This window comes from Crocuta crocuta, unplaced genomic scaffold (genome assembly GCF_008692635.1).
Source record: "Crocuta crocuta isolate KB4526 unplaced genomic scaffold, BGI_CrCroc_1.0 scaffold518, whole genome shotgun sequence".
NCBI classification, from domain to species: domain Eukaryota; kingdom Metazoa; phylum Chordata; class Mammalia; order Carnivora; family Hyaenidae; genus Crocuta; species Crocuta crocuta.
Genome location: NW_027530514.1, coordinates 785,968 through 813,215, shown reverse-complemented (window position 1 = coordinate 813,215; position 27,248 = coordinate 785,968). Strand labels below are relative to the sequence as shown.

The window sequence follows — 27,248 nt, the reverse complement described above, 5'->3', positions numbered from 1 at the left end:
ATTTGTTAAAGACATATTTTGGAGCACTTACTTTACAATGTGTCAGAAATTGTTCTGATTCTAGGGATATAACATTGAATGAGACAGATACAAATCCCGGTCCTCCCTCCTATTTCTTGCTTTCTATGGAGGATAAATGATAATGATAAATAAGTTAAATATGTGGTTTATTAAACTTTTAAAAAATGGTAAGGAGAAAAATAAAGAAGAAAAGGGGCAGGGAGTATTACTATGAGATGTTGCAATAATATATAGGGTAGCCAGGAAAGGACTTGACTAAAAAAGTAACATTTCAGAAAAAAATCTGAAAGTGTGGTTCAAGTGTGAGCCATGTGAAGCAGAAGGACCAGCAAATGCATCATCCACAAAATGGGACTGTGCCTGGAATAATCCAGGAACACTAGGGAGGCCTATGTACCTGTGGCAGAATCAGGGGGCAAACATAGTGGGAGATAAGGCTGAAGAAGTTCTGGAATGGCAGATCCTTGTTGACCACTGGAAGGGCTTTGGGTTTTGCTCTGTGTGAAGTAGGGAGCTTCTGCAGAGTTTGGCCAGAAAAGTGACATGACCTGATATACATTTTAAGCTGCTCATGCTGGCTGCTATGCTGAGCATGGACATAGTGATGCAAGGACAAGAACAGGGACATCACTTGGAGGCTATTGAAGTAATATCAGTGAGAGACAATGACTTTGAGAAGGGTAGTAGCAGTCTAGGTTTTAAAGATTTGTTGAATTCTAGATATATTTTATAAGAAGAGCAGAAAGGATGTCCTTACAGATGAAATAAAGAGTGTGAGGGAAAAAACGTCAAAGATGACTAACTTTTTTTTTGGGGGGGGGGGATGTGGAGGAAAGCTGAACAAATATAAAAGTAGTTTCCATTTACTAAGATAGGAAAGACTTTTAAAGGGACAGATTTTGTGTGTGGGTGGGGAGGTTGGAATATCAGGAGCTTGATGTTAAACATGTTAAATCTGAGATGCCTGTTAGATATAGATGGAGATGTGGAATAGGTAGTTACATACACAGATCTGGAATTTAAGGAGACATCTGAGCTGAATGTATATTTTGAGAGTTACCAGTGTAAAGAAGGCATACACTGGTAGAAAAAGACAGTGATCCCAGGTGTGAGCTTTGGGGCACTTCACCACTTAGATCCTGGGAACACGAGGAGGAACAAGTGTCCTACAAGCTAAGTTAAGAGTGTCTCAAGGAAAAAAGTAGGCAGTAAGGACTAAAAGCTGACCATTTGGTTTAGCAATATAGAGATCATTGTTTGATTTGAGCAGATAATCTCCCCCAAAATGGAGAATTTATCATTTCAACAAGAATTCTGCTCTATATTTTCAAAATGCTGCTAAACATTTTAATGGGTAATAGAAAGTATACTGAAGTAGAATGAACAATCACAGTCACTAGGCAAGAAGTCCTTTGCTGGCTCATTAGATGACCTACCTGATCAGATAAAACAGTAACTCAGAAGAGACAGTAAGAGTCACACATTGTGTGGTTGCACCATTGAGTTCTGGTGTGAGAGATACAAAGTTAATGACTCTTATTACAACTTTACACTGAAAAATCTATTTCTTGCATTTTCATCTTTGAGGAATGAAAACTCTTTGAACTCTTAAGATGAAAATATTTGTATTAATTTGGGGTGGAATCAGGTTTGTGCGTATTTGTGGAATACATGCATGTTCTTGGAAAAGTCTTCTTAGCTTTTAATTGAAAATTTGATGAATATTTAAATATTATATCTGAGATTATGGATAGAATTGCAGTCAACATAGACCTTGGTCAGCAATGAAGTCACTAAATTTGTTTTGTTTACTTGAAATTTTTTTAAATGCAGATCAAATAGTAAAATTAAAAAAGGAGAAGCATGTGAAATTATTTTGTCATAAAAAAATGTGCACATGGTGGGTTGATTATTACAGAAAATCCTTTGCATTTCTTATTAGAGGGAATCTGTGATATAGGTAATGCAATAAGGAGTAATCAACTTGTTGATTTTAGATTTTGTAATATAATTTGAATGGCTGTATACCTGAGATTCTGGAAAATTATTTCACCTTGATAATCTGACTGAAAAAGCTGGGAAATTATTTAAAATCTCTTCCCTTCCTCTTCTCCTTGGTTTCTGTATTCTTGGCTCTCTGGGAGGGAGCATGGGTGATATGTCTTTGCAGGGGGTGAGAGTGGTAGGATTTTATCAAGTTCGTCTTTGAAATCTAGTTTGTTTTTTTGTTTTGTTTTGTTTTGTTTTTTTTACCATATAAACATGTGAATTTGCATATATTGCCTAGGTTCTTAGTCCTGATGTGATGTTCTCCATTGTCTTCCAAGATCCTTGATGGTAGGTACATGGCTTGTTTAAGTTTATTGTTCTATATACTATTTATCTCTGTGCTGAGTTGTGCCAGGTCATCCATCAATTTGAGAACACATAATGCAAACTGCTAAAGACCTTAGGCTTTAGATACCAAAAATAAGATTGAAATCCCAGCTCCATTACTCATGACAAGTTTGTCAGTGTCTCAGACCCTGTTTTCTTATTTGAAAATGACATTAATTATATTTATTTGAAAAAATGTCTCAAAGTAAGTTCTGTACCTAACTCTTGCTTACATACATACTTACTTACATAACCCTTACATTTAATATGGCAATCAATTCATAATTAATAGTTACTACTACTAATATATTGACACTGTAATGCAAGTTGGACCCTCAGCAGACCATTTTTCCTACCTTCTCAGGAGGCACTGGAAATAATAAAATATATGCGTTGCAGAATTCCTTTCAAATAGTCTATACAGTAGTCAGAATAAACCTTTGAAATCACAAAACTAAGTTTTCCTTGCTTAAAACCTGTCAGGAATATCTTTGAGGGAAAACCTTTCAGTTGTTCAGATAGCCTGTAAGACACGGTGTAAACCCTGGTCTTGACCCACTCAGCCTCTTCAGCCCTGGCCTTCCTTCTTTTGCCTAGGTGTGCCAAATTTTTTCCTGCATCAAGAGCTTTACTGCTGCTAGGGACCGTCTCACTTTCTATCCCAGCCTCTATCTACTGGTCAACTCCTTCTCTTCTTTTAGTTCTCATCTTGAGAGTTTACTTGACATCTCAATACTATATGATAGTATGTGTGTGGCTGGAAAAGTCAGAAAGGCTGGAATCCTCTTCCCACAAAGTTGCCAAGGAATAATAACAGACAACAAAAGACTACTGTCTCATTTAATGAGCTAGTTTTGGGTATCCCCAAAAAAGACTTTGGTGAATCAAGTTGGAGAAGATGGGTTAGATTGAAAAAGGGAACAGAAGTAAGATGCCAGACTCCAAGAAGTTATGGCTCAATTTACCCATTTCTCCATAAGAAATGAGAGTCTAAGGAATGCTTGACCTCTCAATATCTCACCATATAAGAAATATTTCTCTCTAGTGTTTATTCACTGTGCTGAAGTGAGGCTCAAATTCAAAAAGCCTAATGGAATAATGGATGAAAGAATCTGTGCATGGGACCCAGTCAGTGCCAGGCAATAAGACCATTGGTTTCAAATTTCCTTTCTTATAATCTGGTGTTAAATAGGATGGATAGATAGGCAGACAATTTCCTTTCTCTCTCATCATCCTAATGGAGATCTTTTCCTGCTCCCTTCTTTCCCCAAACACTGGAATCTGCCAGCTTATTCACAGGCTTTGCTATATGGGTCTTAATGGCTCTCAGAGGAGTAGTTGTCCACACTGCTCACTGAGGTCTGGGAGAGGGTAAATCCCCTTGAAGGTTCCTACTTTCTTTAGCATTCAGTGTGGCAAACAAACCTCCAAATTCTTAGTGTATTTTGCCAACCACAATGCAGGGGGTTTGAAGTATCCCAGCTTTTCTTTCAGGCTTCCTATTTTCCCTAAGGGGGACCAGGAGTGACAGAAGTGCTCTCCTTTCTTATCAGGGAAACTTCTCTGATACCACACCACAAGAACTCCCAGGAGAACTAACTTAACAAAATTATATAGTCCAGTTCCTTGAGAAGCAGATGATGCCAGGATGGGATGCAAGGATTTTATCAGTGGAAATGCCTGTGGGAGAGAAAATATAGTCAGAAAAGCCTGGGAGAGTGATAAGATTCAAGTCTGATGTTTAGTGAAAGATAGAAGAGAAGTAGGGAGGGTTAGTTGAAATGTCTTAGATTGCTATGCAGTCTAAGGAAGATTCAACAAGGTCTGTCAGAGAATTTTTAAGCTCATATCTGTGGTGAGGTGGGCGATTGTCTTTTCTCCCAGGAACAAGCTGGCTTTTGTACCTCTGACTTGCTCAGTGATTGGCTAGGGGCAGCCCATGGGAGGTGTGGTCTCCATAGGAGTGGTGGTGGCTTTTTTAAAGCATTGAAATTGGGGTGTTTGGTCAGTTACACTTCCTACTCCAGCACTTACCATGAGGGACAACATAACAGGGTAGTAAAGAGCAGGGCTCTGGATCTTTACTACTGTGTTAGTTTTAATCCCAGCTCTGCCATGTATCATCTTGTTGGGCAAGTCACTCACCTTCACCATGTCTCCATTTCCTTATCTGTGCAGTGAGAATACCTCTACCTAGTAGTGTGGTTATGATATTCAAATGAGTTAGTATGTGTAAAGCCTTAGGAAAGTCCCTATAACACATAGTAAGTATTCAAGCACACTACTAACAGTGAACTTGTGCAAAGGTACTTAATCTCACATTCTTATTTTCTTCACCTCATGGTGACATGCATATGCCATGTGGCTCTTGGTGAATTGAAATGAGATAATTTTATGTAAAGCTATTCAAATGGTTATCTGGCATGGGAGAAGCACTGAATCAATTGTAGGTAACATTTATCATTATCAGAATCAGGAGCAGAAGCAATGGTAGCAGGGTTCATAGTATAGCTTCTTTTTGTACACAGGCATTCTTTTCTAAAAGTTAAACCTGTTTGATTCATTACCATCCTTTCAATGACTATTGGCGGGGACCCATGTTATGTGTAACACTGTTCTAAGTACTGAGGCTGTTTTCTTTTCATTTGAAGCTGTTCCAGATCCATTTTCTAATTAAAATTGTAGTGAACATGATAGGGTAGATGAGTTAGTCTTCTCTAATTTGTCTACACTTGTAAAAACATGTCCATAAGTACATAAAGGTTAATGATCTTGCTCCATTTTACACATAAATAGCTGGCTCACTTTGGATTGGAATTGTCTCTTAATTCTTTACTCAAGAAGGCTTTAAATGTGAGATCTTCTTTTCTATAAATAGCCTTAATAAATTTATTTTCTTCTATTGAAAATAAGTTACTCAAAATGTATATCTAAAGAAGTTCTTGTTTAATAAAAATACATTAGAAGCTCACAGAATGCTGTTGTAGGGGCTTTTAGTATTGGAACTGACAGATTTTGATGAATAGCACTTGTCAATGATATACTCAATATAGTGCATAATGAGTCTTTTAGGACATTTATAAAGTCCATACTATTTTCCAAGTACTTGGAGGATACAAAGGTGGCATAGTCCCTGCCCTTGAGATACTTATCCAGAGAAATAGATAATCATGGTAGCATGCAGTAAGCTCTATGTTAAGCTTAAGCCCAGGGTATCTGGTGTACAGAGAAAGGACATTGTGTCATTGGAGATTAATATTGCCCAAGACTGTAATAACAAAAATTTAAAAAAAAAAAAAAAAAACAAATAACAGAATTAAACTTAATTTTTCTCTAGGGTCCAAAAATGGTTCAGTAATCAATCTGAGAGACATACAGTGCCTCACAATGTTGAGAGCTCAGGTTTCTCTTATCCTGTTTCCCCTGGGTGTGTAGCTTTCTTTTCCGAGGTCACTCGTGATCCAAATTGGCTGCTGATTTACAGTTATTATATCTGCATCATCCAGCAAGAATGAGGCAAGAGAGAATGCAGGACTCATTCACCCCTTGCAAGACTAATTCCCAGAAATTATATATACCACATATGTATGCATCCCCTAGACCAGATAGTAGCCACACCTGTGTGCAAAGGGAATTTGCAAATATAATCTTTATTTCAAGCCATCATGTGCCTGGGTAAAATGATAGATTATCTTGCAATGAAAGAAGGAAAGAATGGATTTTGGAAGACAACTAGAAATTCTGCTATAAAATCAACCAGCAAGAAGTGGGTGTAGAGGAAGTTACCAAGTATTCTTAATAAAATAATAATATTACCAGCGTGTGACATTTTCACATATTATAAGTTGTGCTGACTTTCAAAAACATTTACAGAATGGTGCCTGAGTGGCTCAGTAGGTTAAGCATTGGACTCACCCCTGGGCTCTGGAATTTTCACAAAAGTGTCTTGTCTATAGATAGCTAGTAGTTGGTTTCTATGAGGGAGACAGTTAGGGTCCATCTATTCTGTAATTTTGCTGATGTTCTATATTTTGTTAATTTAAGGAGAATGTCAGAAAATTTAAATACCAAAACCATTCATATATGTAGGCAAATCATACAACTATGTTGCTTGATTTGATGGGCACTGAAATGACCTTATATAAGAAATATCTTGGGGCACCTGGGTGGCTCAGTCTGTTGAGCATCCGACTTCAGCTCAGGTCATGATCTTGCATTTCCTGAGTTTAAGCCTCGCATTGGCTCTGTGCTGACAGCTTAGATCCTGGAGCCTGCTTCAGATTCTGTGTCTCCCTCTCTCTCTGCCCCTCTCTGTCTCACACTCTATCTCTCAAAAATAAATAAACATTAAAAATTTGTTAACAAAAAACATTTACAGAAAATTCACAGTATAATTGAAAATTCACTGTAACAAATTTACAACCATTGACCACAAAACATTTAAGTTATTTGCAAGTCAAGGTAGAACAGTAAGGAGCATGTTGTTAAGTATATCTTAGCTGTTTTCCCAGTAAGATAGAGTCCGATGTTTTTTGGGCATTAGTATTATTATCTTCCCCACATTATTATATGTAAGTATTTATGGAAGTGGAAAAGCCTGTGAAGAAAGTAGGAGATCTATCATATTCCAATATATTATGAACATGTACATTATGACACATTTATTGTAAGATAGAAGAGAAACTTAATGTGCAATGCCTTAGTGTACTGTTGCTAAATCCAGGCAAAATACCAACTGAGTTGAATAAGCATAAAAAATCAAGTAATTTGTGTCCTAAATGCTTTATACTATGCAGGAATCTTTGGTGAGTTGTTTGTATGTTTAAGAGGGTTTTATCATTGTTAGTGACATTGAGTTTTTTAGAGGGATGGGGATGCTTTCTTACTTTTTCCCATTTAAAATATTGGAAGACAGATTCACACCACCTGAAAATCCACAATCCAGTGCATTTGCAGGAAAATATTTGGTGCAGATAAAGAGGAATACCTTTAATTAATGAATCCTAAAACAGAACAGAGTAGAAAGAAGACTAACTAGAAAGGCAAGGACTTTCTTTTCAATAACATACTCTAAATGTAATAAGGAATACTGAACAACTATTTTTTTTAAGTAATGTTACATACACACACACATCCATATACATGTAAATGTCTGATTTTTAGTTCCTTCATTCACTTGCATTTGGTTGCTTACTCATGCGTGAGTTCTCCCTCCAAGGGAACAGTTGAGAATTGCAGGCTGTTTTGTTAAACCATAGTCTCAGTTTGGAATGATTTTGAATTATTTTTCATTCTATACAGAAATTCAACAAAGAAGAGACAACACTAAGCTTACTCTTAAGGGAGCTTTTCAGTCTTTAAAAAACTCTTTTACATCCTAAAAGAGTAAGAAAATGTTATTAAATGTTTGATGTTGATAGCTAACATAAATTTTAGCTCTAATTTACAATATAGATCAGTGTCACACTTCTGTGTTGTATATAAATATACAGTATGTTTCTAACATAATCAAAAATGTTCAAATATTTTATAGTTTTATATAATTAATATATAATTTCAACAAATTATCATGGTATTCTGTATTGTGACAGGTTTTGTTTATTATTTTAAAATGTGGATAGACTTGGCTCTCAAAAAACTTAGGCTTACAATAAGTTTACTGTAGCAAAATAGAACCTGATTTGATGTGCCAATTAGTGTTTAAATAAGGTAGTTATCACAAAAATCAGGATATAAAATATGATTTTTACTTATTAATCGACTAAAAAAATATACTGGCACACTTATGAAGGGAATTTCCTTAACTTGCCTCTCAGTGATTTCTATTTCTGCTTATTAATTTCTGATTTTTTATCTTTCTTCTCCACTTCTTTGTATCTCATTGTAATGTTTGTCCACCTTCTTTACTTTGCTGTGATTTCTCTATAAATTCTCCTTTAACCCTTTTATTCTAGAAATTTTATCTAGTTAGATGCACTCCTGATTCTGTGTGCAATAGACCTGGGTTTATCCAAGTTTGCTCATGAGTGTTAAGTGTTGGATCCTCATTTGTGAAAGAGATGCCAATCTTGACCTCATAAGGTTTTTGTGGAGATTAAATGAAATAAGAAATGTAAATGCCTGACATATTGAAGGTACTCAAATGGTATGTGTTACTTTCATTAATATTTTAATTCTATGACTTCAGTTATCTTTGTCAATATATGCAAGCTAGCCCTGATTCAGTGTGGAAAGGGACTATACAGGGCCTCAGTATCAGGGGCATAGATTATTGGTAGTCATTTTGCAGGCTGGCTACATTTTTCAGGAAAAACTGTAATATTTTCTGATTTACCTGGAACAGAGAGGCAGTACATTGTGTCTAAAAGAGCACAGATATGCTCATATAGGACCCTTTAACAAAGCTTTTCTAGTTCTCCATTGCTAACTGAACAAAGTACAAACACCTTAAAATTCTGTCCTTAACGTACCTTAACCTACTTTTCTCCTTTTATTTTGCACTACTCTCTTTAAGGAATAATCTACCCATTTGGGGCCCAGTATAGGTTTCAGGAAGTCCTCAAATCTCAGCAATTATGTAAAATAGTATATTTAGGAATATATGTGCTTTTGTTGCCAAGAGGTTTGTCCAGATTTTCAACTGTTCCCTCCTTCCAGGAACAGTTTAAATGACAACTTCTATATGAAGTCTCATGTGATCAACAGGAGGATCATTTTAACCCTCACTTTACCCTATCCCCCCGAAAAACTATATTATACTTTTTTACTTATTTAATGACACTTTTTGCATTCTACCTTGTGCCACCATTTTATGAGTTCACGTCTCATCTCTTTAAAAAATCTCNCTTTTTTACTTATTTAATGACACTTTTTGCATTCTACCTTGTGCCACCATTTTGAGTTCACGTCTCATCTCTTTAAAAAATCTTGAAGGCCTTTGACAGTATAAGTCATTTCTAAATTATTTTTGATTCTCCACAAACTTTTATTTTTTCAGTAAAAAATGTATATTAGAAGATTTGGAATATATGGAAAATTAGGTAGGAAACTAATTCTCAATCATCCTCTGCAGTTTAAGCTCTAAGTTTGATGAATGAAGAACAATACATTCGTGAATCTTTAATTATACATACAAAGATGAATGATTTAAACTGTATCTATGTATTTTTGTCCAACCTATTTGGGTAGTCAGAGTTTTCATTGTAAAAAGTGACTTCTTAATTTTCTGTCCATTCTAAGACCAAATTGGCATTCTCTTGGCTTATTAGCTACTACATGAAACCTGCTTTATATCAGAAATGGATGAACTCAGAGCTTGGACCCAGGAGGCTTGTGGTTCATTAGCCTGGAAGACTTAAATTGCCAAGTAGGTCATGTGGCCCTGTGGCTGGGGCAAACAATCTCTGCCTCTCTGAAGGGGAGCCACGAGGGTAAGCTACATAAAAGATCAATTTGACCACATCTCCACCACCAAAACTCTTAAAGTCTAAGACAACACATATAACAGGAAGCACTTGAAATGCCCTGAGAGAATGTAAATAATATAAATCAAAGAGGTTTCATTATCTTCTGATAATAAGCTAATGTAAATATCCTCTTTTGTCATGGACTGCAGTCTCACTTCTCTATTAAATTATTAGAAATCAACTAAAAAGATCATTCTGCACTTAGAAATTTATACTTGCCAACCTCTTCTTTAATAAAAGCCATAAAAAATGTCCTTGGTGTCACCCTCTTTGTTTTATAGCTTCTGACTGTCATTAAGTTATCACTTCAGACCATATCCTGTGCCCTAACAAATGACAACTACTTTAATTATTGTGGGTTTTTTTTTTTCCATGAGAGTAGATATTAGCATCTCAAAGATTGCCATACATACTTTGTACAGTTTAGATTTTGAGATACTTGTTTCATAGATGCTCAAAGTAGTGTCCATAAGAGTGGTTTTGGTTTTTATCTTTTGTTGTGCTATTGAGGCAGTAAATATACCAGAGACATCAGTTTTATGTATCTTTCTTTGTTCCATAAGAACAATATAAAAAATTACTTATTTTAGAATTCAGAGTAAAGAAAAGTTTAATAGTTAAACAGTTATGCACCAAGGTTTATAGGCTGTCAAATTGTTATAAAATAGAGGAAAACATTCTGGATTCTAACTGGACGTGTTAAGTATAGTGATTATTTAATGTACCTAAGTAGTTACCAATAATGGATCTAGTCATTTAATATCAATTTAGTAAACAGAAATTAGCAACCTAGTATAATTTTTTATCTCTTGGCCATAATATTTCTACTGTAAAACTTTTAAAAGAACACTTAATAAGAAGTAAGGATTTAGGTATGTTCAACAAACTATTAAATATATTTACCTAAAAAAAACTATGCAATCAGTTAATTACTATACCTTAACTATGGAAAGATTTCTTTGAAATGTATTATTTTAATATTGTACCTATTTAAACATAGCATGTTTAAAATATAATTTGTGATTTGGAATTGCATATATAATTTAGGAATCTATATAATCCTCTATAGAGGCCAACAATGGAAGATGAATAATGTTTGATAGTCTTGTCCTAAATCAATATCACTTTCAACATGATAGAAAATGAAATGCTTCCTTTCTCAGCTTCTGTATTATCACACTGGTGATGAGTCAACACAACTTTTTGCCAAGTCCCCTTCTAACAAGACAAATGAAAGCATGAATGTCTTTCAGTTATTTTAGGTGAATTTGCATATATTAAAATGGTATATCTCTTAAAATATTTTAGGTAATAAAAGTATTCAGAATCAATATTTCCTTCGCCAAACATATAGATTCTTTAGAGTCATCTGGATTCTGAAAGAAGAGTATGTAAAAGTGGAAATTTAATAAACATCCAAGTATTGTTCACATTCTGTGTGCCCATCTTTCTCTTAGAATCAACAGCACCAATTGTAGACTGAGTTTGGTAATCGTCAGAAATGTGCCATAGCAGTGACGATGGAGCTGTTAGATTACTAAAATTATTTTCCTTGACCCCAAAAGACTTTTTCCTCTATTAGTTACTATAGACACTTTGACTACAGTTTCAGCAGAATATACTTGTGACTTTTTATTTTTATTCAAACTGTTTTGATGTTAGTGTTAGCATAATGGAAGTTTGAAACTAATGTATCAAAATATAATGGAAGATGTACAAGTTATATGTGTTATTGAAATATTTATAATTGCAATAACATTTTTTCAAAGGCTTTTTTTGCTATAACTTATAAATATTTGGCCATGATTTCTATAATTGTAAAATATTTTGAATTTTAAAAACCACAGTACTCATTTACTTTGAATTATTTTAATAATTCAGGTTTTAAATAGAATTCTTAATTTGGTTTATTAATTTTTCTTAACATTTTAAAAAATATAAAGAAAGCTTTGAATCCAAAATACATATGAGCTGTCTAAACATAATTACACCCTATAGCTAGAAAAGCAAAATTAAAGACATGTTACTTTCCATTGCTCACCTCTGTTTTCATTCTTATTTTCACCAAAGTAGATCACAAATCAAAGAAAAGAGATTTAGTTCAAACTCTCCCTGTCTTAACTATTCTATTGTTAAGAAGGCATACAAAGTGAAAAGCACAGAAACATTTTAAATATACTTTCTCTGGACTTTTAACTCTGGTCTTGTATGTCTTTATTATCTCTTTCAAACAAATCTCATATGAAGGATTTGAAAGCTTATTGGAACAAAAACAAATAAGTAAAATAGATACAATGCCATGGCATGATGATTTTAGCAATCTTATGACCATGGAACTTTTCCTTGCAAACCTTTAGGTTACCTGTGATCACTCCCATGTGACCAAAGATTACACAGGTAGCCATAAATAGCAATAAGAACAAACTATGAGATGACAGCTTGAGGCTACATTAAAAGAAGTGCTAAAAGGAGAGATATCACCTCCAATTCTCTGGTAGAAGTGTGGGAATTTCAGTTCCACCACTTCCTGTATATATTTAGCAGTATAAAATGATTAAGTGATACTTCTGTCAGAGCCTGTACCCTCTCCTTTATTCCCCAGCAAAGTATTTTCATGTATGGCCTAGAATAGTAGTTTATCTATATGTGAGTATAATTTGCCAGTGATTCTAAAAAAAGGAAGTGTTATTCTTGCAACTGGGATTAAAAATATAGAAGATGTTCCTCAATATGGAAAAGTAATTATAGAATTCAGATTCTCTTGAATTGATGTAAACTAAAATCTGGGGGAAATAATTGGACAGGCAAAAGCTTCATATGGATAAACATCCAGAAAGCAATAAAAACAAATCTACAGCATGATGGTCTGGCTTCCAAGGTATTTAGTGATTATTGCTAGGGAGAGGTGGATGGAACTTACTTTGTCATGATGATGCATTTTTGGTGAAATCCTGAAATATTTAAATTTTAACATCCATTTACTTTAATTCAGTCATTTGCTACTTAAAGGCTTATTACTTGAGCCCCTGTTAGGCACATAGCAGTATACTCTGTTATTATGGGAGAGAAAAAGCAGAATAGAAGAGAAAATCTTTCTTTTGAAGTTATAACAATAGAGATAGAAAGAAGTGAGCACATATATAATAATTGGAAACATAAGCAAATGTTTGATAATACAGTCTAAAGTACTGGCTTTATAGGAAAACACGGAGGGATATATTCAAGGAAGTCTTGTAAAGAGTCCTGTTGGACACCAGTTATGTGCATGTTTTGGAGGAATGGAAGTGGGAAGGAATTTGGGGTTCAGAGGACCCCATAGGCACAGATGTATAGTTCTTTGAGGCAGGGGGAGGGAGATGGGTGTGTACAGAGATGTGTGTTTGTGTGGAGGTGTAGATTTGGAGATGTGTGTATGTGTTAGGATACTTCTGTATGGTCTTAAAAACGACACATCATCCTGAGTTAAAGAACAGCCTATATGGGGGGACTAAAAGTAAAGCCCAGAACTGACTCCTTAAACCTACTCTTGATCTTACTCAATGGTTTCATGTGTAAGTGCCTGAAGCCCTTCAATAGATTCTAGCTTCCTAGAGCTCTCTCTAGAGTACTCACATTATACCAGTATATATATTTTCTGGCTTGTCCTAGAGTGCTGTTGGACTCCTTCATTTTCGCTGGAAATGGCATCCAGGAAGAGAAAACAGGATACCCCAGGAACACCATGGGTTTATGTTTATTCATGAGGGTTTGTTTAAGAGGAGTTCTGTTTGTATAAATCCTCTGTAAATAGAAATGTTTTATTGCATTTTAGTCAGATTTCACCCCAACTCCTTAAGAAGAAACTTAGGGTTTTTAAAAATAAAATGTGTAAAATAAATTCATAATGTGAAGCAGCAGAGCAGAGTAGAATCTGAATAAAACATCTTGTGTATTAAATTCTCTGATCATTTCCCTTCTCTATGTCACGTGACCACTTACATTCTCATGCATTCATTCAGAAGGTTCTAAGGAGTGCTTATGAGTGGCACAGTTCCTATGCTCATTGTCTTGTCCTTTTGGGGAAGGCAGACATGTAGACTTCCAGCTCAATCTAATAAGACACTAGCACTGAGGTAAATAAAAAATACTGTGGAATCCTAAGATGAAACTGACCATGCCTACAGGAATTTGCACAGATGGGGTGACAAAAAGCTAAGAAAGATTTCCAGGGGTGAAACACATTATTTGGGTCCTAAGAAATGGACGTTTTCTAACTCTCCTGTTTCTCTGTAACTGGTTCTTGGTTTTTCCAGGCTTTTGTTTTTTTGCCGTACATCTTGGATTCACAGCTTTTGTGTCACTGGTGCCTAGTTTCCTTCTGTTCACTAATGATCCAGATTAAATCCTCCTGACAGATTTTGTGTTTTATGCTGACTTCAGTGGGCAGTATGGGGTTTTGCATGGGTGCTGGGCTCTCATCTCCCCTAATAATCACCTCCCAGTTGCTTTGGCCCGGGCATGTGATGTTTTTGTGTTAATTACTTAATTATATGAGTTGGATTCTTAACTATCATTCAGGTCTCTACTTATATTTTGGACTTTATATCACATGTTCCTTTTGAATAACAAATTCCCTTGCTTGTCTCTTAGCTCCAGAATAGCCAAATGTTCTTGGGGGGTTTTTTTTGTTTGTTTGTTTTTTGTTTTAGATACTCCCTTTCTACTAGTGTTTTAATCATTAAAGAAAACTCAGGAAAGAACAGAAACTCTGTGGGGGTTGACTTATAGATAAAGAGTTTTTAGAAAATTTTACTGCCTATAGTATGTTTGAATAGTAACCAGAAATGCAATTTTGTCTTCATATAAATGACAACTTGGTATTGGGTAGGCTCATATATATCTGAGAAATGAGAAAAATAGAATGATACCCTGGGATAGCATTTCTCAGATGCACATGCAGTGGTTCACGAATTTTAATTATTTTCTTTTGGTTTGTGTTTTCACCTCAATTGAGTGTTTCATTTACCACCAGTTGCCAGATAAACTACAGGGGCCCAATTTAATTTAAATTTCAGGTAAACAATGAGTAATTTATTTGTATGCCCCTAGATTTTAATATGTCCCTAAAAATTTTAGTAAAGTACATGCTTAAACTAAAATGCCCTCAATAGGACATTCTAAGTTATTCATTGTTTATCCTAAATTCCAATTTCACTGGACGTTCTCTATATTTATTTGCTAAATCTAGCAACTCTATTCATAATAAAGATTAATTTCTCTTTTTTAGGAATGATTCACACTTAAAAGATTTTAATAGTAAGTGACTTGAGATTTTTGAAGCAGTGTTTTTCAGAATGGGTGACTACAGAAATATTTTTGTCAGCTCTCAGAGATTACTTTTTCCTTGAATACATGTTTGCTCCTTACGGAAGTTTTAAAACACTCCTTTGAAACTATGATACTCTGTTTGTAAAATTAATCTTCATTATCTGGGTCAGTATCAAACAACAATTATCAAGAGACTATAGAATTCTAGGAATTTAGAGTTCAAGGAATACTGAAGATCACTTAGTTTGAATCGTTTTTATTACAGTTAAAGGAATAGGACCATAGCTTTTGATGCAAAGTGACTTATTAATAAGTTAACAAGTTAACAAGGTAATAAGCTGAGACTGAACCCAAGTCTTCCAGTTTTTGGTTCTGTCCTAAGAGGTATGTAAATATGAGGTCATATGCTTTCTCTTCTAAAAAGGCCATAAAGATGCATAACTGTTAAGTAATTAAAAGAAGAAAATTAATTGAATGAAATATCTTTTTAAAATACATTGACTTGGAAAAAATAAAATAAAATACACTGACTTGGGCATTAGTCACCATAACTAACAGCTTCCAAAAGCACTTCTAATAATGGATAACTAAACTCAACCAATCATCTATTGACAGTTGTTAAAAGCCAAGAGTCATACATACTGCTTAGTTTAAGTTCTTGCCTCACCATCAACTGGCTATGTTACTTTAGCCAAATATTCTCTCTGTACCTCAGTGTCTTTATCTGTAAACAAGGATTATGGTAATGATAGCTACATCAAAAATTGCATAAGAATATCTGTAAAGAATTTCTAGCAAATACCTGACACTGATAAAGGTCTAATAAGGGTTACCTATTATTATCTTGTTATTGTTCTTGGTATTATTAATATATCTGATACCTACAAATGATGAGGTTCATTTCCCAACTTCTGTCAGAGTAAATGTGCCTAAAATATGTTTATGAATGTGATAAAACAACTTTAATTTAGATATATTTTTATGTGGCTCTATGGAAGATTCAGGGGTATAACATAGAGCATTTTATAAGTTGTTGTTTTAATCATCTTTAAAGACCAATGACTCCTTCTTCTCCAGTTTTGCCAACCAAAGGCAAAGATCCAGTTCCTCTTCTAATGCAATCAGTGATAGCACATCTGAGATTCAGCCCAAATTTTCCTCTAACCTTTTCAATACTCATTAGGAAAATGTGTCCACAGTAGGAAATTAGTATTTGACTTTGTGAGGTTATACAATCCTTTAATAGATTAAAATCTTTTTTAAACAGTCAGGTTCCCTCAGTGACTTCCCAAGAGGCTCAATTATTCCCTCATGGGAAGAAAAGAAAGAGTAGCTTCCCACTATCATTCTGATAATCCTAATTAGAGGTTTATACCCAGAAAAGTTTGGGATAAGTTTCCAAATTTGGTGACTTCCGTGTGTTAAAATTCTAGAAGAACCGCAGGGGAAACTGATTATATTTAGCTCAGTAACACTTTCGGGTGAAAAAGACCAAGTAATGCTTTTGGGTAGACAAGGTCATTTTTTAAAAATAAAGCAAAACCTCACCTCCTTTAAATTTAGCTAAACAAGTAGATATCTTTTATTCTGTAGATTCAAACCTGATATGATATTCCAAAAGGCATGGAAGGATTTGCACTGTGTTCCTAAAATACTCTAATTCACACAACTCTGCTAACAGTTTATGGGAAGTTCCAGATGAATTTTCTTCATATTGGTCTCTTACCATAGCTGTGGCAAAGACTGAGGCATAATGTATTTCTGGTCCTCTGTGAGAGACATAACTCATGCCAGAGGATCAAAGGTAGTTTCAGACTTCATAAAGTCCCAAGTTCACATTTAGGAAGGCCTATTACTTGTTGTCAGTTTAAGAGCTTGAATTTAAGGAACAATTCCCTTAACTTCTTAAAAGCTGTTAATAAAGAGGAGTCAAATATAACAGAGAAAAGCTATAGCTTCTTGATGTGTAGTACTTGGCAAGCAGGTCTGCTATGGAAAATTCTACCCATTCATTTGTTCACAATTGTATATTCATTTATGTATTCCTGAACAGATCCATGCATTCTTCATTGATTATGCATGAAGTGAAGACTACAAGACTATGCTAGGTATTGGAGACAAAAAGAACAATTCCTGACTGTATGCCCTCTGTCTGCAACGTGTATTAGAGCCTCCAAAGTGATCAAATCTAGTTTTAGTTTCGGTCCTGTAAGTCTGGCACTGAGAGAAATCTAATACAATCTTGGAAAATTGTATCACTTGATAATCGGGAATCAGAGCAAATTATAATGTCCATATAACCAGTGACCACATCTTTAACACTGTATAACCACTGTGCCTAGCACAGTGCCTAGTATGTACTCAGTATCTTTTAAGAGTGGAGTAATATCTAGATATATTGTTTGAAAAGCATTGCATCTTTTAGGTTCAAACTGGCTAAGATCATCTAAACTTGTCACTCATAAAAAGCTTTTCTCATGATAGAGATGAAAGAGGCCAACATGGGACTTTCTGATGGGATGGGGGCATTGTGTAACTTTTGTGTCTGCTTTTAGATCAGTAAATACATCTTACTGATGTATTCTCTTGAACTTCTCCTAGCAATTGGTGTCTCTGAGTAATTTTCACATGCAGACCAGAAATGACAACTGTAGTTCATACTAAGTGGCATATTAAGATGACGAAGTACTTCCCAGCTACCTGACCCATAACCCTTTGCCGTCACAAGCCCTTTTGTGATCTGAGTTATGTACATATTTGTTTCCTAATTTCCAAGGCAGTTTAGAGGTTAGGGGGTGGGGATGCAGGCATCATTCTATGTTGGCATGTGGCTGAGGTGACAGGAGGATTTTAGCAGTTCGTGGGTGGGTGTTCAGGGAGCAGGTGGCATTGGGAGAAGGAAGTGACTGTCAGGATTCCGTGGCATTTGGGGGTGTGTATAGGCAGTCATAAAAAAAGAGTCGGATATTCTAAAAACACTTTAGTATTCTCATAATGAGAAATGTAATCCAGGGCATCTGATATCCTAAGGCAGAGGATTTTAGTTTGTCACTGTGTGCAGAATTTTAGGAAAGAGCCCAAAGAGTGAAAGATAAATAAGAACAGTAACTGATTTGGACAGTGTATTGACAAAACCTGCATGATCATTTGATTTTTGAGGCAGTGCTTTCGCAGGTCAGTGATAGGCCTCTTATGTTCTTTTGTTAGATAAGAAACAATTTTCACATTAGTGTTTCTGTTGGTTGATTTGAGTGGCCTCCATTACCTCAAATGAAATGAAGCTGCTTCAGTATGTTGATTGGACACCAAGTGGTTAGCTTTTGCACTGGGCAGCGCATGGCATTCACGTTCTGAACCACACACAGTTGCTCATATCTGAAGAAATCGGGGCATTCTGGTGTGCACGTGAGAAGAGCTCATTATTTACATAATCAACACAATCTCCATGTTTTTTGGGAAATGGAAAGAATAAAAGTTTTAATTCAGTTCTGTGGAACAAACAAACATGTTTTAGCTTCTCCCCTCCCAATTTCCAAAAAGACACCATGGAAAAATGCATTGAGGAAGGTGAAAAAATGAGGTATGAAAAACTTGGATCCATTGACCATAATGGCATTACAAAGATATTTCTAAAAATGAATACTAAGTCTCTTTTTCAAGTAGGCTTTTGATAGCTGTGGTCATTTGTAAACACTGTCACATCAGAACCATAAAAAAGACAGTATTCAGAACCTTTGGGAATTCAGTTTTCCAGAATTCAGTATAATGTTTGAAGATAAGAATATCCTCCAGATGTTCACATCACTTTAAAGACATGATAGGGCTTCAATACCTTAAATTTAGAAGTTTGGGTTGAAACATTTGTACATTTATAAGTTCATATTGAAGTAGAAAAAAGGATTTTAACTCAGTGTTGACTTAAACATGTTTTAATCGGGGCTATGGAAGCGAAAGACATAAGGACAGTTACATAGTAAATTGACAGTTATATGGTGAAGGTGGTATTGGTGAGAGGTCTCTACCCAACTGTATAGTTTGTTCCTCACAGGAGCAGTGTTCACAGTGTAAGTACCTTGGAAAAAATGGGGACATCTCTTGCTCTTCTGGATTTTGCAGGAACCTCCTGGGAATGAAGGATAGAGGGCTCTGACGTCCTTTGTGTCGGGATTTCTTCAAGTTACCATAGTGAAATGTTTTCCTATTGCCTGGAGCTGGCTGGACTATAAGAGATTTCTTAAGCAAGGATCATTTTATTTTTTTAATTTTTAAAAAAAGTTTTATTTATTTCTGAGAGAGAGTGAGAGAGAGAGTGACAGAGTGAGCAGGGAAGGGGCAGAGAGAGAGGGAGACACAGAATCTGACAGAGGCTCCAGGTTCTGAGCTCTGGCTGTCAGCACAGAGCCTGATGCGGGGCTCGAACCCATGAACCGCGAGATCATGACCTGGGCTGAAGTCAGACGCTTAACCAACTGAGCCACCCAGGCCCCCCAGCAAGGATCATTTTAAAATGTCTCTCTTAGGTGTCTCCTAATGTATTTGAATTTTATAACTTGAAATGATAGGTAGTGATATTCTAAAATTTGAAATAGCATTCAACATGTGGCGAATTCAAGACACAAATAATCTTGATTGACTTTAGTTAAGTTTTAGCATGGTTTAGGGAAAGCTCTTTTGTTTGTAATCATTTCTTCCTTAGAAATCACGATTCATAAAATGCTTTCCAATAAGAAGAAACAACAGTATTTTTAGAAGCATGGTCTGTGTTAGCAACATATCTATTTTGAATAATGTCTATTGCTAAACATTAACACTGTTATCAGTATATATGTTATAGAAATGAATTAAATGATTCTTACATATTTTTCAGCAAAGAATATGAGGCACATTTCTCTTAACCTACAAATTCAGAGAGAAAGTGCTAATTTTTTTCTAAAGCAAATCTTCCTTTCTACCTGACATTCATTTTGACAGTAGGAAGAAACTGCAAATGGGTTGATCAAACTGTGTTGACATTTTAGTGGGATGCAAATGATCTTTGGTATTCAGGCAGAGTTGATGGCTTCATCTGTAAGTGAGCCATATTGTTAAAATATTGGAACACTTCCCTACTGCTCAGAAAAAGATCCCTTTCACTTAGTGTCCCAAATTGTCCCCACCTCCCAGACAATAAGACCCTCTGTGATCTAGCATCTACAGGGACAGTATATCTTTGTATCAGACACTCTATCTAGTTGATTTGACCAGAGTTTGCATTTTTAAATTTATATTCAGAAATACCAAATGGATCATGATTAATAGAGCAAATAAATTTTAGTCCAATGTATATTGTGTCAGATAGATTTAATATAAGAATAATAGTTCAAAGCATTCACTCACAGTATTTTAAAAAGCTGGTTTAACTAATAAGATATTCTTTGGTAGGCAAACTTAATAAACCCACAGTTATTACCCACAGTAAAGAAATACTGGATCATACAAATTACCATACTCCCCCTAAACATTGTTTTTATTCTTTTTTTGTACATCTAAAGACTATAAGCCAGCATTGGTAATTTTGTGCACACGGACAACAAATTAGCATTGCTCATAGCACATATCTTTTAATGCTAACAGAAGAGATCTTTCAAAATAGTATTATGAATTTTCTAATTATAGGTTTAGTGATATGGGAGAGAAGGTGCTTAATATCCATGAATTTTAGTTTTTTCACCTGCAAAATGAAGAGTAGAATTAGGTTATCTCTATAGTTCTGTGATTTGTGGGTTTTTTTTTCTTATGCCTCATATTACCTTTCACATGGTTATTCCGTTGCAAGACTAGTGAAAATAGAACCTCGTGTCCAGTTACTGTTTCCAACAATCTGTTATTTGGAGCTAAGTGAGAGCAATAAGAAGACTTAATGAATAATAGTCATACTTATCTGGGCAATGTGACAATGATGATTAGAAATACTTGTTTGGATTTTGAATCTTAGCATCTAGGCTAATGCTCATATTTTGCATATTAGAAATACTGAGCCCTGAGAACTATACCTGGAATCAAGTTAGAGAATTTCTTGAACTAAAATTTAGAGCCCTTGGCTAAATTTGGGGGGAAATAGGTAACATTTTTAAAAATATAAGACTTGTACTCTTTTATGTATTATTATTATTACTATTATATGAAGTATATGGGTACTTTTGAGATGGGATGTTTCATCAATCTGCTAAATCTACCACATAAAGAATATCTGTGCCATGTATGCTTCTAATCATTAAATCCTGGGAAGCAAAACTCAATTTAGTAATCCACTGACTCATTTGTTTTTATTTTTCTAAGTTTATTTATTTATTTATTTTTGAGAGTTGGTGGGGAGACAGGGGCAGAGAGAGTGGGAGAGAGAGAGAATCCCAAGCAGGCTTCATACTGTCAGCACAGAACCCAATGCAGGGCTCAAACTCAGTGAACCATGAGATCATACCCTGAGCCAAAGTCAGAAGGAAGCTTAACCAACTGAACCACTCAGGCACTCCTCCAATGACCCATTCTTTATTTTTGTTATTGCTTTAACCCACTTATCCCAATGATTTCAATTCAATTATTTATTTTTTGAAATTAGGTAATTTGTCTTGTTATTTATGGTTCTTATTTACAGCCTATTAATAATGCTGCTCAAGATAGTTTACTATATATCCAATAATAATAATAATAGATGCAGCTTTGGAACTTAAAAAATTTAAGTTTTTTTTTCATAACTCTGGATTGGTACATTGTTAGATAATAGACCATTTTATTCCCTCTCTTTACTCTGTTTACTCATAATTTTGCCAATTATTAATTAAATGTTACCTTTAATTTTAGAAGTCCCTTTTAGGTGTTGAAAAGATGATTAATTTTATTATTATTAACACTCTCCTTGAAGGCCTATTTCAGGGGTTTTTTTTGTTTTTGTTTTTGTCATCTTGCTCACCTTATAGACCATACAAATTGATGTCTAATATGCTTTTCTAGAATATACTGATTAATTTCATGCTTAGACCTGTGTGTGTGACCACTTGGGCAGACACTTTACATTTATATTAATTCCTTTTTCTTTTACATACTGATCCCAACCAATAGTCATGATTTTTATTCATTTTTGGATAATTCACAGAGGTTTTGAAAATTTATCTGGTTTCATAAGAAAGTGGTATAATATGAAATCCTAAAAAGTTGTTTGGAAATAGATAGATAGATAGATAGATAGATAGATAGATAGATCAAAGTAATAGTTTTTGGTTTTAATGATGTAAAATGAAGTAAGAATGGTTATCTGTTAAAACTCAGAACCAACTCTTCCTTGTCAGGTGACATCTCAACTTTAAGCCTATAGATACTACTTTACCTGATACATGTGTGATGTCTGTTTTACTAATACATTTTAAATTAAGTTGTTTCTGTCATTACTTTTTCTTGTATTAAATGACATAGCACCACTTCTGCAAGCTGGTTCCCCTTCTGCATTCCCAAGCATATTACTGGAGCCTGTATGAATTATCAGGGAATGTGGATCCCTAGCATTTATGTATTTTATTACTTGCTGAGAATATACTGAGTACTATGCAAACACAAAACACACATATTTGTTTTTCATAACAGAATCTTTACAGCAACTCTATAAGGCAGGTCCTTTTATCATTTCAGTTTAAGAGATAAGGCTTAGAGAGGTTACATAATTTGCCCAAATAAACAAAGCTGATAAATGACAGAGAAAGGATTCACATCAAGGCTTACCTAACCCCAAAGTCCAATTCTAAACTACTCTGTTATTTTACTTCCCCTGCCACAATAGGAGAATTTCATTTATAACACTTGTTGCTGGAATTCCCAAATGTTGCTTTACATTATAGTTTGCCTTCCTATAGTTTCAGTTTTCTGGGCATCATAAACATATCCCTTCTAAACGAGCATGTTTTAAGATGTTAATACTTACAACACTGTCATTAGTTTCATCAAAAACTTAGTCAACTCTCACGCTATCAGTTCAGATCAGGCAGTATATAAAGCTGTACGTAGAAGAAAGATGTCAACTTTGGATAGTCTCCACTGTGCATTCCCAACCATTTAGGCAAGAAATCCTGCTAATCTGAAGCTGTCCTCTTATGGAGAATGACTATGTCAGTATATATTTAAAAATCGTATATTTACAGTATATCATTCCAGTAGTTGTGCCTTAAGATTCTGATGTGTTTCTACTAGTGTTGTATAAAAAGATTTTTTAACTCTAAATAAATTAAAGAAAAAAATTAAATTGCTCCTAAACTCACCATCCACATATAGTCAAGGCTTAAAGTGTATATACAACTTATTTTATGTCAGTAAGTATTCTTCTACCTACCATATTATAATCAATATTTGGAGAGTATGTCATTGTATAGGCATGCTGCAGTTTATTTCAATAGCTTTTAGTAGCCACTTAAACTAAAAAGTTTAAACTTTTTAAAGTTTAATAATTGGGGATTTCCCCCCAATGTCTCCAAGTTATTAACCATGATATATAAAATATTCTTGTCTTCCTCTGTATGCTGCATTTTTCCTTCTAATGTGAAGTTATCAGGCTATCCTTAGGTATTACAAATAAATAACAATATAATCTAATCTATCTAAAAGAATACTTATAATGAAGTTGTCTTTCCCCTTCACATTATAAAGTTTCTTTACATGGAGCACCTAGGTGGCACAGTAAATTAGGCATCTGACTCTTGATCTCAGCTTGGGTCATGATCTTGTGGTTTGTGAGTTTAAGCCCCACATCTAGCTCTGTGCTTATGGTGCAGAGAGCCTGCTTGGGACTCTGTCCCTCTGCTCTGACTCTCCCCCGCTTATATTCTCTTTCTCTCAAAATAAATAAAATTAAAAAAATAAAATTCCTTAACATGAAGAACAGAGTAGAATACTTAAGAATGGGTTCACTAGATTTCCCCAAGTGGTATTTGAGGACCAAGTGGCTGTAGTATAAGAGCTTACTAATGTAGAAGCGTTGAAATTAATTTTCATATCCAACTCAGGCATTGTCAGAAGCTTGTTTACAGGTGATTTCTAATGATTAAGACTGTATGTATTTTGAGTATTAATATTAAAATAATACTGCTTTTTCCTCTTACTGTTCTCACAGAGTACTCTTTCAACGAAGTATTTTGGGTCATCACTTTATATCATCCCTCTTGGAGAAATCCTATGGACACACGGACACATTTTTAAGTATTTTACTATGTCCTACATGTAAGAAACTTCATAATATGAAAGGGAAAGGAATCTTCTTTAGAAATATTCTTTGAGAAACATTGGATTAGATTGTCATTTTTTTTGTCATCACTAAACACAGCACAGTTAACCTCAACTGAAGAAGAGGGGAGAAAAATCCAGCCTACAGAGGAAGCACAAGAGTGCTGTATAAAGCATTGTTAATTATATGGAAATTTTGGTGACAGCTTAAGTGTTTTAACAATCAGAAATCACCCAAAAGGAAGCTCCACACAACACCTGAGTTGAATGTGGAAATGAATTTCAACTTTTCTACTTTGCTTTTTTAGCTCTTACACTACACCCACTTGGTACTAATTATAATTTTTGCCATGTTTCAATTTATCTTTGAATCTGTGGTGTGTAATGCCATAGTCATAGAGCACGCACGCACACTTGTGAGATCATTTGCATCACTGATACTGTGAATGCAAATAAGAAATTCCTGAAAAGGCAAGTTCCGCTCTGCCAAAACTATCACTCTTCTAAAAGAAAGAGAAAGGGAAGTGATAAAGATATAGAAGTGTTTATAGTTGTCATTTTTATCTTCCTGCCTTAAAATCTAGGAAAAAATCTAAAAAAAAATTAAATCATTATCTCTTCATGTTTTGCATGCCCTATGTGGAAAGTTCCTGATTACCTGTGTGTGAAGGGAGTGTAAACTTTAAAAATGATCAACACTGAAACTGGGTGTGATAGTACAATAGAACTTTTTGCCTCAATCATTCATTGACTTTATTTTTCTTTTTAAGGATGTCTTCTGTTGAGAACATTTGGTTTAACACTAAAATTATGAATCTGTTCCTTTGAGAACATTCAATTTAACAATAGAATTGTCAAATATAATGTGATGTTGCTTTTAGAAAATGGTAAGGTATGTTTAACCAGAATTTTTCTCCCTTTTCTGTGTGATACAACTCAAGTGTATTTATGATGTATTTGTTCCTGCTAATGTTCGCAATGTTTCAATGTATCTTTGAATCTGTGGTGTGTAATACCATAGTCATAGAGCATGCATGCACACTTGCCTTAAAATCTAGGAAAAATCTAAAAAGAAAAGATTAAATCATTATCTCTTGATGTTTTGCATATACAATGTGGAACCACTGAATCATAAATTTTAAGGAATACAGTTTCAAAAATTCTGTTATAATTTATATGTACTTTTAAAAGAGAAAATTCTATCTAACATATAAAAGAAAAAGTTAAAGTATTCCTAATATAATCAAAACCTAATAACCTCTGTGTACATATTTTGGTACATAACACTCCTGTTTATACACATATACTTTTGGTTTTCCAGCTTTTTGCCCCCCATGTAACAAATGTGTCATTAATGTTGTTTTCTTTTTTTCATTTCTTTTTTAATGTTTATTTTTGAGAGACAGCAACAGAGCACAAACAGGAGAGGGGCAGAGAGAGAAGGAGACATACATGCCGAGGCAGGCTCCAGGCTCTGAACTGTCAGCACAGAGCCTGATGTGGAACTCAAACCCACAAACTGTGAGATCATGACCTGAGCCAAAGTTGGATGCTTAACTGACTGAGCCACCCAAGAGCCCCCGTTAATGTTTTAATGTATTATTAAATAACCTTTTATAAAGGCATTTACCAAAAAGATAGACATAATAATTCATACTGGAAAACTCAGTAGGTTCTGTTATTAAATAACTGTGGGAAACTTTTCAAAGTTGCCAAAGTAATTCAACAGTAAACAGCAAATAGTGCTGAAGGAACTGGATATCCATATATGTAAATGAAATAAATATAGGTTTTTACTCTACACCATATACAAAAATGAACTCCAAATGAATCATAGACTTAAGTCTGAGAGCTAAAGTGAGGAAGCTATTAGAAGAAAACATAGGAGAAAATATTTGTGACCTTTTTTTGGACAAAGAATTCTTGGAATGGATTCCAAAGCATAAAGCATAACAGAAAAAATGATAAATTAGATTCTCTCAAAATTAAAACTTCTGTTCTTTGAAAGACACTATTAAAAATTACTTCAATCCACAGACTTGGAAGGAAAAAAATGTGAAACACATTTCTAATAAAGTATGTATACCAAAAATAACTAAATAATAAGGTAGTAAGCAACTTCTCATAGTGGGCAATATGTTTGAACACTTTATCAAAGAAGATAAGATAAAGTAATATAAAATGAGTATATGAAAAGATGTGGGGGGAAAAAAAGATGTGCAATATCTTTAGTTGTCAGAGAAATCCAAATCCAAATTACAATGATATACTTTTCAGACTCACTAAAATGGCCAAAATTTAAAAGATAGACAATAACAAGTGTGAACCAAGACTCTTGTGCATTAGTGTTGGGAATGTAAAATGACAAGTCACTTTGGAAAGCAGTTTGGGAATTTCTTATTAGGTTAAATACATATGTAATATATTCCCAGCAATCAAATACCTAGTTATTTATCCAAGAGAAGTAAAATCTCATGTCCTCACAAAGACCTATATGCAAATGCACAGTAGTTCACAATACCAAACATCTGGAGATACCTCAAATCTCCATGAGCTGGTAAGTGAATAAACAAATTGTGACACACACACACACACACACACACACACACACACACACACTGGAATACTATTCAGCAATAAAAAAGAACATACTACTGATATATGTAATAACATGGATGAATCTCCAAACCATTATGCTAAGTAAAAGAAGCCAGAATCAAAAGGCTATATTGTATAGAATTCCATTTATATGAAATTCTAGAAAAATACAACAATGGTAAGATCAGAGAAACAATAGTCATTGCTAGAGTTTGGGGGAGAGATAATGGATTGATT

General features: G+C 34.6%; 1 protein-coding gene across 1 annotated transcript in view; it reads left to right on the top strand.

Annotated features, from left to right (window-relative positions):
• The window catches only part of RIMS1 (regulating synaptic membrane exocytosis 1), a 478,148-nt gene that overhangs the window by 120,131 nt on the left and 330,769 nt on the right, over nt 1-27,248 (top strand).